Source organism: Sipha flava, unplaced genomic scaffold (assembly GCF_003268045.1).
Source record: "Sipha flava isolate LNK unplaced genomic scaffold, YSA_version1 46_pilon_pilon, whole genome shotgun sequence".
In the NCBI taxonomy this organism is placed as follows: domain Eukaryota; kingdom Metazoa; phylum Arthropoda; class Insecta; order Hemiptera; family Aphididae; genus Sipha; species Sipha flava.
The window spans coordinates 442,289-458,093 of record NW_020273250.1 but is presented as its reverse complement, the minus strand read 5'-3'; positions in this window follow the sequence as shown (position 1 = coordinate 458,093).

Below are 15,805 nucleotides of genomic sequence, written 5' to 3'. Positions count from 1 at the left end.
AAGATTAATCACAGAACATCACCAATTATATCTAAAATTATTTAACACCAATTTAAAACCTAAGCATCATTATTTGTTACATTATCCATATATTATGAGAAATGTCGACCAATATCTCATTTATGGTCTATACGTTATGAGTCAAAAGATAGAGAATCCAAATTAACTGCACATTCTGTTACAAGCCAAAAAAAATATTTGTTATACATTAAGTGTTAAACACCAATTAAAACTTGCTTACCATTTATTATCAAAATCTAATATATTATCATTATCATTAATGATAGGAAAAACAATTTATCTACAACTATCATAGAATATATTGAACTTAAAATATCTGATCCTGGTTATAATTTTAATTCTGTGAATTTTGTGTCTTGGGTTGAAGTAAAAGGCACTAAATATTCTACTAAACATAATATGACAATAATCAATAATATTTGATGTAAATGACACGCCATCATTCATAACTATTAAATATATATTTTTTAAGCCCCAGAATGTAATTCCATTTATAATTGAAAGATTAATTATAATTATAATTAAATACCTTAAACTTTAACCAACATTTACATTATAAAGTTAATTAAAACTATTAGTGGTTTAATTTGCATTTCTTTTAACAGTCTTTTAGTTGAAAATAGCCCTTGTACTTTAAACACTCTATCCTAGGGCTGTTTGATTGTTTCAATCAATCGATATTATTTTTAAAAGTATTCATCACCAATTAATCGATACATCGAAATGAAAAAAAAAAAAAAATTAAGTTATTAAGTTTATTACCTAAAGGCTAAACTGCTTAAGTTAACATTTAGTTAATTGGTGCAAAGAGACAATAGTTACACTTGTAGGTAGGGATATAAATTAATGTAGACATGGATTTTAACGTTTTTTTATTTAGGACTTAATTTATATTAATTAAAGCAAGAATATTAATTAAGACAGTCTGGAATTTATTAGCAGTTGTTATATAATAACTTATCAACTATAAGTCTATAACTATTATGATATTTGCTAAATAGGATTTAGATTTTAATACAAGTGCTGTGAGTTTTACTGGTTTTATTCTTTAAAATGTTAAATACATTTTCTATTATAGTAGCATAAGTCATAACTACAAATTAGAGCCCTTTCATCAAAATTGTTAGTTAACCTATCTACAAAAGATAACAATTTCAGTTTTTGACACCACTTTAAATCTTAAAATGTACGTCACTACAGATCCTTAGTTATGTCATATTCTTAGCTTCCCATTTAAATTCCTGTGGGCCTGGGCAAGTGACCCGTTTGAACTGCCCTCGGACAGCACAGTGTCAATTTGTTACCCATCATCATTCTAATCATCAAACAGAATACCCTTTATACTTCTTAGTTCTTAGTATTTTAAAAGTATATTAAATATTAATCTAACGATAAATTTTTACATTTTTCTTAAATGAGTTAACCAATAACCTTTAACCTGAGCACCTGGCAGGAAATATAATAGAGCTATACTTAAACCAGTTAAACTGTTAAAATTTTATCGATATTTTGTTTTAATTAATTAATCGATAGGTCCTTGACTATTTCTACAATCAAGCACTCTAGCACTCCTAGATGAAAATCATCGATTAATCAAAATTTTTAATTATTTAATACTTTGAACCAGAACTTGAAATCGATTTCAAACATCGATATACGTAAATCGTTAAAAATCTTTTAGAATATTAAAATCGTTAATGGTAATGATTTTCAAAATTTATATTGAAATTGAAAAAAGTTAAAATTGATATTTTATATCAAAATGAAATTAATTTTAATAATTAAAACGATTTTAAATCAAATTAATTTATAATTCAACAGCCAACAGGTCTATTTATATTTTCAATTCGTAGACAATTTTATATTTGGTAATATTTATTATACATAATAATAAGTAACTAGTACCTATTTAGTTTTCTTAGAATATTTAATCTTAGAAATCAGCGTTCGATGAGCAATTGTTGTTTTTATACACAAGATTTATTCCGTATAATATACTATATATAAACATTTTGTAGTGTGTTATTATGGATGAGTTATTAGTTTATAATACTCCATTGGCTGTCACCCGTGAGTTATATTTTTAACCAATGATATACAATCAAATAATCTAAAATAACTATAGTTTGTACTTTTTCAGTTTTTCTAGGCGCTGTCATATTTGTCCCACTTATAATTTAAAACATTGTTCTCATATTTAGTTAAATTATGTCTATGAATAAAAAACTTCTTTTACATTTAAATCATTTCATATAGATGTATTCCTAGTTTACTTTATTTTAGCTCCACTTTCATATTGTTTTTTCATTTTTGAGACACTAATAATAATTGTAGTTCGTACGAAATGTTTTATAACATAGGTAATAAAAAAATGGATTTAAATATATACTTCCTACATCAGTAGCTTGTCACTAAAATTAAGATTTGAGAAATTATTATGTCATGGATAACATTCTATTGTGAACCCAAAATCGAAAAAAAATAAATACCGATTTCTGAAACCAAAATTGAAAAAAATGAATATCAATATATGAAATCAAACACAAAATTTCAAAAAATAAATATCAATAATTCAAACCAATATCGAAATTAAAAAAAATTAATATCAATAATCAAAATTGTTATTAAAACCAAAATTTTTTATTTCGATTTCAAGCTCTGCTTTGGAAAATCGATTATACTTTTGACAATCGAACAGCCTTATTATTACATTATTTGTGTTTATTTTAATTTTTGTACTTAGCAATACAACTATTATCCGTAATTGGTTTTTGTATATTTATTGGTTGTATCTTTATTTTTTATAATACAAATAATAGTTTTATATTAACACTAACTTAATTATTGTGTTAGGACTACTATAATACAATGATGCTATAACTATTTAGTATGGTTGGATGCACGATATGAGGCCCGTATAAAATAAAATCACCAACTTAATTACTATGCTAAGACAATCTTCATTTGGTACTCCCAACTATAATAAAAAGTTGTCTGTACAGCTACAATAATTTATGGTTTAATGTAGCCAAACATTTTTTTCCGTGTAGATCAGGGATGGTCAAACTGCGGCACGCGTGCCATTTGTGGCACATTTTTTGTTATTGAATTGCACACTAGAGTCAGATAAAATAATATATAATTTTTAAAAATAAATATTATTAAATTGTATTATATTATTGCAGTGGAATTTTCCGATTATTATTCCGATACGAGAATTGTTACGGTACGTGTTTACTAGATTAATACAATAACATAAAGTTAGTCGTATTAGAATCGCCGTGCCCGTGCGTTAACGAGTAGTTTGTGTCGTTGTGTGTGTGTATGTGTGTGAACGTGAAATAACATCTAATAAACCAGGCGTAAATTTAGGCGTAAAACGAAGTTATAATGATAATATTTCTTCACGAAATTTTAATACAGAATGGATAGAAAAATTTTTATATATAGAAGGGAAAAAATCTAGACCGACATGTTTAGTATGTAACTCTGTAATTGCAATTCCAAAAAAGCTCAATGTTCAACGGCACTATAATAATCACAATGATATTATTGAAAAATACCCCAAGGGTTCTGTAAAGAGAACAGAATATATTTAAAAGAAAACTAATTCATTGTTAACTCAGCAATCAATTTTTACTAAACAATTAAATGAATAAAAAGACATGGTATTAACGTCTTATGAAATCGCATTTTTGCTAGCCAAGTGTGGAAAACCTTATTCTGATGGCGAAATCATTAAAAAAAGTTTCGATATTTTTACAAAAAATGTAAATGATTCAAAAATTTCTACGTACGTAAATGACATTTCTTTATCACGTAATACAATTATGAGAAGAATTGACAAAATTTCCTCAGATATTTCAAAACTAATTTCGTGTAGTACTACTAATTCTAAATATTTTTCTCTTGCGCTTGATGAAAGCTGTGATATTACAGACAATCCGCAATTAAGTATATTTATTCGAAGTGTGAATTCTAAGTTTGAAGTGACGGAAGAACTTTTAGGACTTGAAGTACTCAAAACATCGACAAAAGGTACAGATATATTTAATAAACTAAAATGTTGTGTTAAAACATTATTGTTAAAAAGTGACGATTTAATCTGATCAATACTTGAAATTGTATACACAGACGGTGCTCCATGTATGATAGGTAAAAATATTGGTTGTGTAACGCTATTGGAGGAGTTTTTGAATAGAAATTTAAATAAATATCACTGTATTATACACCTAGAGCCTTATGCGCCAAAATTTTAAAATTTGATCATGTTTTAAAACCAGTATCTCGATGTATAAACAAAATAAAAGCTCGGCCTTTAAATCATCGATTATTCAGAACTCTGAAGACGCCATTAACGAATCTGGTGAACTATTATTATTTTATGAAGTAAGATGGCTTGCAAAAGGAAAAGCATTAGAAAGATTTTGGAGTCTAAAAGACGAAGTTATTGAATTTTTAGAAAAAAATAATGAATTGCCTGATGAATGTGAACTACTGAGAGATAAAAATTGGTTAATTAACCTTGCATTTTTAACTGATATTCTCGGACACTTAAATATTCTTAATAAACGACTCCAAGGTGAAGGAAATTTATTTCCAGCTCTTGTAGGTTCTATAAATTCTCTCATGTCTCGACTTCGACTTTTCGAAAGTAATTTAGGAATGGGAAATTTAGATCACTTTGTACGATTAAAATCTATTTATCTACCAACAGATATTCTATTGAAGATTTTTAAAAATCATATTTCATCACTATATGATAATTTTCAAGTAAGATTCAGTAAATTTAAAGAAGAAGAAGATTTAAATAATTTATTTATTAATCCATTTATCATAGCGACACACGATCTCCAAAAATATAATCCCAATATGCAATTAGAAATTATTAAACTTCAAAGTTCAACAGTTTTAAAATGCAAATATAAAGAGTCATCTGAGATTATAGAATTATGGAAATGCCTACCCGAAGATTTTCCAGAATTACATAATGTAGCGGTGAAATTGGTTTGCAGATTTGGCTTTACTTATATATGTGAAAAGTTTTTCACGGATGACTTTTATTAAAAATAAGTATAGAACCAAACTAACAAATTCTCATTTGAAAAATGTAATGCTTCTATCTTCAACTAAACTCAAACCAAATTATGAAGAGATAATATCCATGAAGCAAATTCAACATACCTAATCATTAAAAAAAACATTGCAATTGAACTGTGATAAAAATAGTACCTATGAAAAAAATCTAAAATTTATATGAAAACATTGTAAACTGTAAATAAATAAGTATTATATAAGGCACATTCTCAATTTTGTAAACATTATTTGGCACAATATAAAAAAAGGTTGGCCACCCCTGGTGTAGATCAATGAGAAAACAAATTATACTTCGGAAAAATAAAAAGCGTTAAGTCTATCCAATAAATTGCCTATAGTGGATACAGTAAAATTATTTGTAATTACCTAAATTTTTTGAACATTTTACAATCCAATTTATTATTAGGTATAAAAAATAACACTTGGAATAGTTATAAAACGATTTTTTTTTTAATTCAAATATACATAATCATAATTATTCAATAATAATTGTTGGGATATTATTAAAAATATCTATTTTATTTTGTTCGACTATTTAAATAAATCGAAGTTTTTATTTTATTTTTGAATAGAAAAAAACTCATTTAGACATCATCTTACAATATTAATTTTTATAAATTGTTTACAAGATATATAAACAGAATATTCGTTAGGCAAATAAACGATTAAAATAATCAATTGATATTATTTGAATTGTGCCTAAGTATTATTTTTAAGAATTATTTATATATTTAATAAAGACTATTCAGTTTAAACTTTATACTAGTGACTCTTACGGTATTTAAAGAGAATTAAATAATAACAGTTGAGTTAATTTTTTAATATTTTAACTATAATTATCACTCGATAATACGTATTAAATATAAATTGTAATGAATTTTTTTATAAAACTAATATTACCTACAAAGATCGTATTTTTTTTAAAACTAAGTACTTATGTATTACTTAATTCCCATACATAAATATTTTTATTCATTATTTATATTGGAGGTACATATTAGATCAAAGATAATTTCAATTATATTTAATTTGTTAAGTATAAATTTATAAAAAAAGAAGTGTAAATTAATTAATAAAAGTAAAAAAAAAAATTTTTTTCATCCAGACAAAGTGTTTTATCTTTTATCCTTATCTAGATCTTTTAGATTTGAACCATCTTTTATCTTTATCTAGATATTTTTTTAGTTATCTTCAAACAACACTGCTACTAGAACTATATATCGAGCTCACCTGATCCAACCCACTTGACCCAACACAGAGTACATCATTAAGAGTTATCTGAGCCATCATCGGTCTGGTTCAAAAGATTGTATTTCAATTACATACTATCAGAAATAAATGTAAATACATATTAGTAATTAATTGTAATTTATATCATCATTATTAAAAATAATTTATTTAAAAAAAAAATTTACTAAACAACAAAAATTAAACACATCAAATTTTAGGAAAAAACGAAGTTAGGTTTCCCTGATTTTTTTTTTTAATATGAAAATAAATTGAGCTAGGCTAATTTGGCTAATAAAGCGGACTGGGCAGGCTAAATCTAGGTAAACAAAATATTAGACGGACTTGAGATTTAATGTTACTAATATTTTTATATTTTTGGATCTATTACTAGATTATTTATTATATCTATATCTATAGTACTATATTACTCTATATTACTATCTATATTTATATATATTATATCAAGATGATTGTAAACGATTGGAGTTATGTTTAGTATCTGCGTTCATATATATATACTAGAAATTTTAGTAATATAATGTATCATATAATAAATAAAAATAGTTGTGTTAATACATTTAAAATGTTGGTCAAAAATTTAAAAAGTTAGAAACATTAAGAATAAATAATGGAAAAGTATTTCTCACTCTTTACAACAGTACCAATTTTTCAAAACTATCTATTTATAAATTACTTATTAAGCCAGATAGTAAACAACCTAACAAAACAAATAATATTAAATAACTTTTATAAAAGTATGAAGAATAATATTTACTCATATATTATAATGGGATTTCAAACAATGTCTACCATAATATATTATAGAATGACTAAACAAAAAAACTTTACGAGTTACTCACACATTACCGGAAAGTTCAACTTCACAAAGATAATTTTAATTTTTCATAGCTTTATAAAATGCAGTGTAAAATAGGTATTTATTTTTTATTATACAGAAATTTTATTACGTAGTACGAATTTTATATTTTTAGAAAATTATTTTAATATCATAAATTCTAATCCCTATGATATTTTATTAACTACTGTTTATTTAACTTTTATTAACATTATTACCAGTACTTAACAACTTAGAAAATAAACTTGGTTACCATTATAATACAATTAATTATTAAAAAAAATACGTTTATGTTTAATTTTATTTCTACGTACACTAATGACTAGTGAACTATATTCTGCAATTTTGTACCTAAAATATAACCGAACTCAATATTTATGTGTAATATTCTAATTATTAATTCAAAATTTCCAACATAGTTAGGTGGTGATAAACGTCGTAGACACTTCTCTGACACTAAATTTTTATTAATATTTTAAAAACTATTAAATTATTAACTTTAGGAAATAGATTATTTATATAGGGACTTTATTTCAAGGTATTTTCAATAATCCAATATTCGTCAGTAAGTTTTTAAAAAATATTTAATATAAAACCCAAAAATCCTAAATTAATACAGCATACAATCAATTAAAATATTTCCTAACTATTTTGAAGAAATTTTCCCTTGATTCATATCTTAATATATATATAAAAAAAAAAGGATTTAAAAAAAATCAACAATTACAGTTAATATTAAATAACTGTCGATGAGATTGCATATTTTGAGTGTAGAACACTTATAGTACTAGTATGTGTTTATATAGTGTTTATATGTACAATTTAATAGTTCACAAAAACAATGTTGTATTATATCATATGAGTTAAAGTGGAATAAAAATATTTTAGACATTTATTTTATCAAAATTTTAATACAGCATTAAAAATAAATATGATAAATAATAAATATGCTTATAATAATATTAATATAATACCACAAAAAATATTGAGATAAAAAGTAAAATTTTCCAATAATATACGTATCCAATTTTTATATTATATTTATTTTACAATATATTCATAAATTTAAGTTTTCTAAATAACTACCTTTACAATTATATAATTCTTACATCCCATCAATATACTTTACATACCGAATCTGTGTATACAAATAATTTAATTTTTTTTTATTAATTATTTTTAGTTATATATATAATTCTTGATTTATATTTTTTAAAATTATGGAAATGTAATATTTTATTATATCTCTCAATTTTTAAATAAAGTTTCGAAAAGAGGGTTATTAATCAAAATGAATAAAATAATAAAATGCAAAAAAACACTACGATTAGAAATTATATGGTATAATTACATGCTATCAAATATTTAAAGTATATTTAAACGGCAAGCTAGCAAATACCTTCAAAATGATCCACCTCAAGACTCTGTACTCTCGCCAGATATAATAAAAACAACTGCTAGAAAATTCATGTATATACATGATATAACACTGATTGCCCAAGCCGATATTTTAATTACAATAAAAACCATACTAAACCGAGATCTTAACAACTTACACAACTATCTCAAACGATGGTATCTAACCCTTGACCTCAATAAAACAGTAACACAGCCACACTCAGGGCCCCCACAAGGGGGGGGGGGGTCAGCGAGTACTGTGGTCTCTGGGCCCGGGCAATCTGGAGGCCTGGGAAAAAAATATAATAGAGGTACTCATAACACATATTAGATTAGAAAAATAAAATGAGTCGTGTCATCCCCCAGACACCGTATGTTTAAACAATATTGGTATATAGTTAGATTTAGTAATAATCTGTGTGCGGAGCGAGCATTTCTTAGAAAAAATAAAAGGAAAACAAATTTGATAAGAGCGTCACCATAGAAATTAAAATTGAATAATCATGTCAGCTGCCTACCAGTGCTATTTTTGCCGGTTGAAACTGAGATAATGATTATTATACAGTATATTATATTGTAATTTTATTTGTCTGTACGTATTCGTATTCGGGTATTCCAAAAAAATACAATTGTTATTTATCGTTTAGATTAGAAGATAATACTTCTTTTATCGACAACCAAAGTCTAAACAATGTTTATTCGTATTTACCAGTAGGTATCTAAATTGTATGTATAGGTTTATTTATAATTCGCCCCTCCCGTTTATGTTGGCTGGATCCGTGCCTGCTGTAGCATGCATTTAGCTATTACCACAAATCGTCCATCAATAATTTCAGAATCGTGATCGGCGACGGTAATTTGTTATTATCTCATATCTGTCTACCGAAGCGTTTTAACTAAAAGAAGCGGGTTTTCTCCAAAAATAATACCCTGGAAAAAGTTATATAATAGGCTTCCATTACATGAAAATAGTGAAACACATCGTACTTGTTATTGTATGTGGAAAAATTTACAACAGTCTTTGCTAGGTTTTGGAGTAGATAGTCAATTATAAAAACTAATTCTTAGTGAAACAGAAAAATGGAAAGCTATCTTAAAAAGACTTCTTGATGTGACTTTATTCCTAACTTCTAGAGGATTGCTTTTTCAAGGCAGTAGCACTAAAATTGGTGACGTAAATAATGGTAACTTTCTTGGCATATTAGAACTTCTTAGACGTTATGATGAAATAACAAGAGGGCATTTAGCATATGTTAAAGAATATCAAAATGAAGGTGAGAGTATGAAAGAAAGGACCCATTATTTATCTTTAATTTTAGAAAAAAATAACATTGCTTTTTATTCACCTTGCAGCGCTCATTCTCTTAATCTCGTTGGTGTTAATGCAGTAAAAATAAATTCAAGGGTTAAAACTTTTTTTGGATGTGTACAAAGCTTATTTGTAAGTTTTAGTAGCAGTCTAGCAAAATGGAATATCTTAAGTGAAGAGGTTGGTGTATCATTAGAGTCTCAGTCTGAAACACGATGGAGCTCCCGCGTTTCAGCCATACGCCCAATTGTAAAGCATCTTCCTGGTATTTTAAAATCATTAAATAGAGTTTTAACTGAAATTAACATGCCAGACAAAATTTATAGTAAAATAATGGCTTTAAAAAAATATTTTTCATCATTTGAATGCATAGCCATGGCTAGATTTTGGTTTAAAGTACTTTCTTCAATAAATGAACGGAATATTATTATATTCAGTCTAGAGGTATATCACTGGAAGTTGAAATTGATTTAATAAAAGATTTGATAAATGAATTGAACAATATTAGAGATGAATGGCCTACAATTTTAAATGAAGATAGTTTAGTGGCAAACAATTTGAACATTATACCAAATTTTCCTGAAGAAGAAAGGAGAGCAAAATAAAAAGTATTTCATGATGAAGTTCAATCAGAGACTATTATTCAACCTAATAAAGCAATTGTAGCACAAGATTCTTTTAAGAGGGATGTTATATTTAATAGTATAGATGTTATTATAACCGACTTGACACACCACTTTGAAGCACATAAAAACCTTTGTAACCTATTTTCCCCTATTTTATGCTATATGAAGTTATGTTGTGAAGAACTTGAAGTTAACTTAAAAAAAATGATTGAAATATATCCTAATGATTTTTCGCCTAATATGTTGGATGAATTATTTCATTTAAAAAAAATTCATTTATCAGTTTTTCAAACAGAAATCGAAATATTGCCACTAAAACTATTAAACGAAATTTATGCAAAGAAATTAGAAACTATTTTTATAAATACTTCTGTTGCTTTAAGAATATTTTGTACACTACCAATGACAGTCTCTGAAGTAGAAAAAGCTTTTAGTAAATTAGGAAATCAGCTTAATTCCCTTGCACTTTTATCAATTGAAAACAAACTTGCATCAAAAATTAACTTCGATGATATTATACATAATTATGCCAAAAAAAAAGCAAGAAAAGAAAAATGTAATTAATATGAAATTTAAGTTTAAAATTAAATTATGATATTGTCTTAAAACAAAAAATTTTACTATACGAATATGTATCTAATTATTTACAATGTACAAAGATATTTTTGAGTTTGCATAATTTACTTATTAATGTAATAATGTAATACAAAAGTATGTAATTATTAATTTTATAAAAAATTTTATATTAAACTGCAGTAAATTAATATATATATATATATGTTTAAACTTTATTTGATAGAGGTATAACAGCGAAACAAGCTGTGTAACCCAATATTTCAGGTACTTTTTGTACAAATTAAAATTAAATGTTAGAATTGATATTAAAATAACTATATATACTATTATACTAATATACATTTACAGTACCGTAGTTGAAAAATGCATGTGGGGGACCTGCCTACACTTAAATAATAAAGAAATAAATAGAAAATCAGAAACGCAAATCAAATAAATGACAAAGCAATAACAAATGAAAGATATCCTAAATATCTCGTAGTAAAAAATAATAAAGCCTTAACATTAAAATAATTCGTAGAAGAGTTAAAAATTAAAATAAAGGCAAGAAATGTTTTTTTCAAAACTAGCAACAATAATCTGGCAAAGCAATGAAACAGTTCTACTTATGTCTGCTTAGACCTAGTTATACAGTGCAACTGAATATTGCACCACTGTTTAGTTCCCTTCAAACTCCAAGACAGTAGATATGGTATTCAACCAAACAATATGAATTATAACAGGCATATTTTGATAATCATATTAGTGCTCATAAATATAGCTCCATCAGATTGAAGTAGACTGATGCATACAGAATACACAATTCAGATGATAAAAATAAAAAAAACCCTAATCCAGTGCTTCCCTAACTTTTTCGACTAACGACGCCTTTTTTGATTTAAGGTTTTTTCAAGGTGCCCTTAGTCATAGCATAACTAATCATAAGGAAAATATTAGCCCCGATAGTATTTCATGACATCGCGGCGCACAGTTTGGGAACCTATGCCCTAATCTATGATTAAATAAAGATATTTTTACACACTCCATAAACTAAATTCGAGAAATCCAATATAAGATATTTGAAGAGGGCTTATCATAACCTACAGAAAACTAAGACGGAAGCTATTAATTAGTGAAACAGCCTAGAAACTCCATTCTTTAGTGAGTATCACAATTCCTAGTTCCATGTTACCATTAAAGTTAAAATATCATAGAATTAGTTATGTTTCAACAATTGTTATGTTATTATAATTTAAAATATCTCTTATATCTATTTTTTGTCATAATATCCTATTAATTTAACATAGTCTAATCTATATTATTAAATATATATTAATTCCCTTTTATTATAATAAGTCGATTAAATAATTTTAAATTGACAAATATTAATCTAACACATAAAAAATCAATTATCAGGTACCAAAAATACATTTAAACATGAAAAATTCACACAAAAAATTAATTCAAGTACCTACATATTAAATAATAAGCAATTAAGTATATTTTATAATATTAATTCAATATTTAATAAGTTCCAATAAAAAACTATTCGATTAATTTAATAAAAAAAATTTTCAGAAAAAAAAAGCTTGATATAGATTAACATAATTAATTAATTTGTACTTGAAAGGTTTTTTATTTTCATAAATTAACAGATCATATATAAAATAAAACAATTTATACTCATATTACCATCCAAATTATAATGTAATATAAACAAGTTCAGACATTTCTAATTATATAACACTTGTTTCACTCTCTAACTAACAACTCTTAGATTACACTCATACAAGAAGTAAGAATGAACAGAATAACTATTAAAACATAAGAAATCTAACTCTAAATAATTAACAAATAATAAAAGATAAGAAATTCGTGGTTATATTAAAACTCAGAAACCGAAAGATACATATTTTTACATTTTAATCTACACGTATATTCATGTACTTACATGTTAATATTTTAAAAAATGCCATTATTTTTAATTATATACGGAGAGACAAATTATGACAACACAAATCCATTAAAGATATATAATGTAACTACAATAATTCAATTATTATTATGCCTTTTTGCAGTTTAAATTAACACTTAAATTTATTATTGATCAACAAAAATTAAAGTGGAATATATTATTAACATTTGACTGCTATCACAGGGATAAAAAACACTAAGAATAATTCATTAATTTGTATTAAACATAGAACACGTTTATTATATTATATATATATTTTTGTTAAAATAAAATTTAGAAAACTATTTAGGTACCAACAATTTAAAATTTAATAGTAAATAACATGTGTACATGTAGTATATAGTTCTTATTATAATTATAATAATTTTATATTAAGACAACTATAATCATATGTTTTTCGAAATTCTAAAAAAATTAACTATTATTTTCAAATGCAAATAAATCATCATACAAATTAGTATATTATTAATAAATATTAAAATAATAAATTAAATAGTCAGAAAATATCAGTTTTTTATGATCAGAATAGACATACGGAAATTTAAATTCATATATTCCTAGTAATTCACCAGGCAAAATATATAGCATTATCACTTAGTGGCGCTTTTTCCATAATTATAAATTATACATAATGGGGGTAAATCCTAGCAAAAAAATAATATATAATGACTTACAGAAAACTACCAAATATCCAAACTAATGGTTATCACAATTTACTTATTTCAGGCTTACACGAGATATTTTTCAATTATTAATATTTTCGGTCCATTTAAAAACATACTTAAGTTCAGTAACAATTTTTTCTTGAGAGTACTTTTTTCTTTAGTTTTCACGACCTACAATACAATACTAGCTCCAGTCAACCATTTAGTTAAAAGGGTGGGTTGCAAGAATAATTACATTTTTACTCTCCCCAAAAAGATTGAATGTAAATTTTATTCTTATAGGTGTTAAACAAAATTCATCATGTACTAGATAACTAACCCTGCATGAACTGTTTTCTAAATCCAGACAGTTAAATGTATTAGTATATGTATTATACTTACATTAAAAAATTAACTAATCAATCAAATAAAATAAAGAAATAATACGACTCCAAGTGTTTTATCAAAATTAAAAATAGAATATGGAAATATATAACTAAAAACAATTAGAAACATTTTAATAATACTATCTAGTTTTCACGTATTTTAATATTTGTCAAATAATGTCAATTGAATATGAAAAAAATAATATTATTCTCTGTTCATTTTTTTTTTTTAATTTTATATAATTATACAGTTAAATTGATAATAATAATGTGTATGAAACAACAATTTTAATCAAGTCAATTTTCAATAAAAAAAAAAAAATATAAAAGTTCTCTTTCAGTTCTCAGCATTAAGAATAAGTCAGCAATTAAGTTCCAAAAAGTACATTTCACTGTTAAGTACCATTGATAAAATAATTCTATTGTAACAGTCTCATATTTTATGTTAACTAAAAATTAGTTATCTACATAAAATTATGTCTTACTAACTCATAAATTATAATACTGCATGGTGAGTACATGTAGCTATATATTATAGGTAGAACATATCATTTAAATATCCTTAAGTAATGTGTAAACTATTCCATAATTACTAAATGTTAATTCTAACTTTAAACCATATAAAATGGTTAAAGTTTCATTTTCCCTGCCTAAAAAAAGTTTTAAAATTAAACATATAATATAGTTCTCTATTCTTACAACATACTAGTCACTTGATTAGAATGTGTAGAACAGTAAGGTCTAATAATGTCTTATTGGCAAGTACATTTAATTGATGATACTTCTAATTATCAAAAAGAACTCAACAATTCATTATATCTTTTTGGAACTTAATAATAATTGACTTAAAAATCCAGATACAAATTAAGTTAAATAAAAAATACAGTAATTTAGAAATAAAAACATGAATAATTCATTTATGATTTAATTAAAGATTGACTATTTTTAAAATAAAATCAAGCACAACTTTAAAATATTAATAGCTCATTTAACATATTAATTATGAATGACTACCCTTCCTACACATTTTAAAATATTTTAATTTAGCCACATGATTATTATCAATACGTGAGATCTCTAAAAAAGACTATGACATTTAGGTACCTAAAGATACATAAGAATAAGGATAAAATATCATTAAATCAAAATTTAAACAAAAGTAAAAATATATATACTAGCCAAATTGTTCACTCAAAAGTAACACAAATCATAACCTACAAAATATAAGAAAACAAATTTCATTACATCAAAAAACAAACCTAAAAACTTCAAATAACCACACTAACAAAATTACAACAAAATATTTTGTTTAACATTATAAAATAGGTAATGACCTAGGTAATGATAAACCTATTTATATAATACATATTTTCTCAAAATATAACCTATTGTTTAATATTAAGGTATAAATGCACAAAAATTGAACCAGCATACGTAGTCATATATTATTATGTTGACAATTTAATTGATACTTTAAGATAAATTTATCTATTTATTAATATATCAAGTAAAATCATCAAAGTATTAAAAAATTTAAATATGTTAAATAAGTTTCTGAAAAATAAACCAAATAATTTCATATATATATATATGAAGATATACAATTTTTTTGTGAACGACAACAAATTGACTAGAATTTCAAGATTGGAGGAATATTTATTAACTTATAGCTAATTTATATTATAAAATAATTTGACTAACATATTTT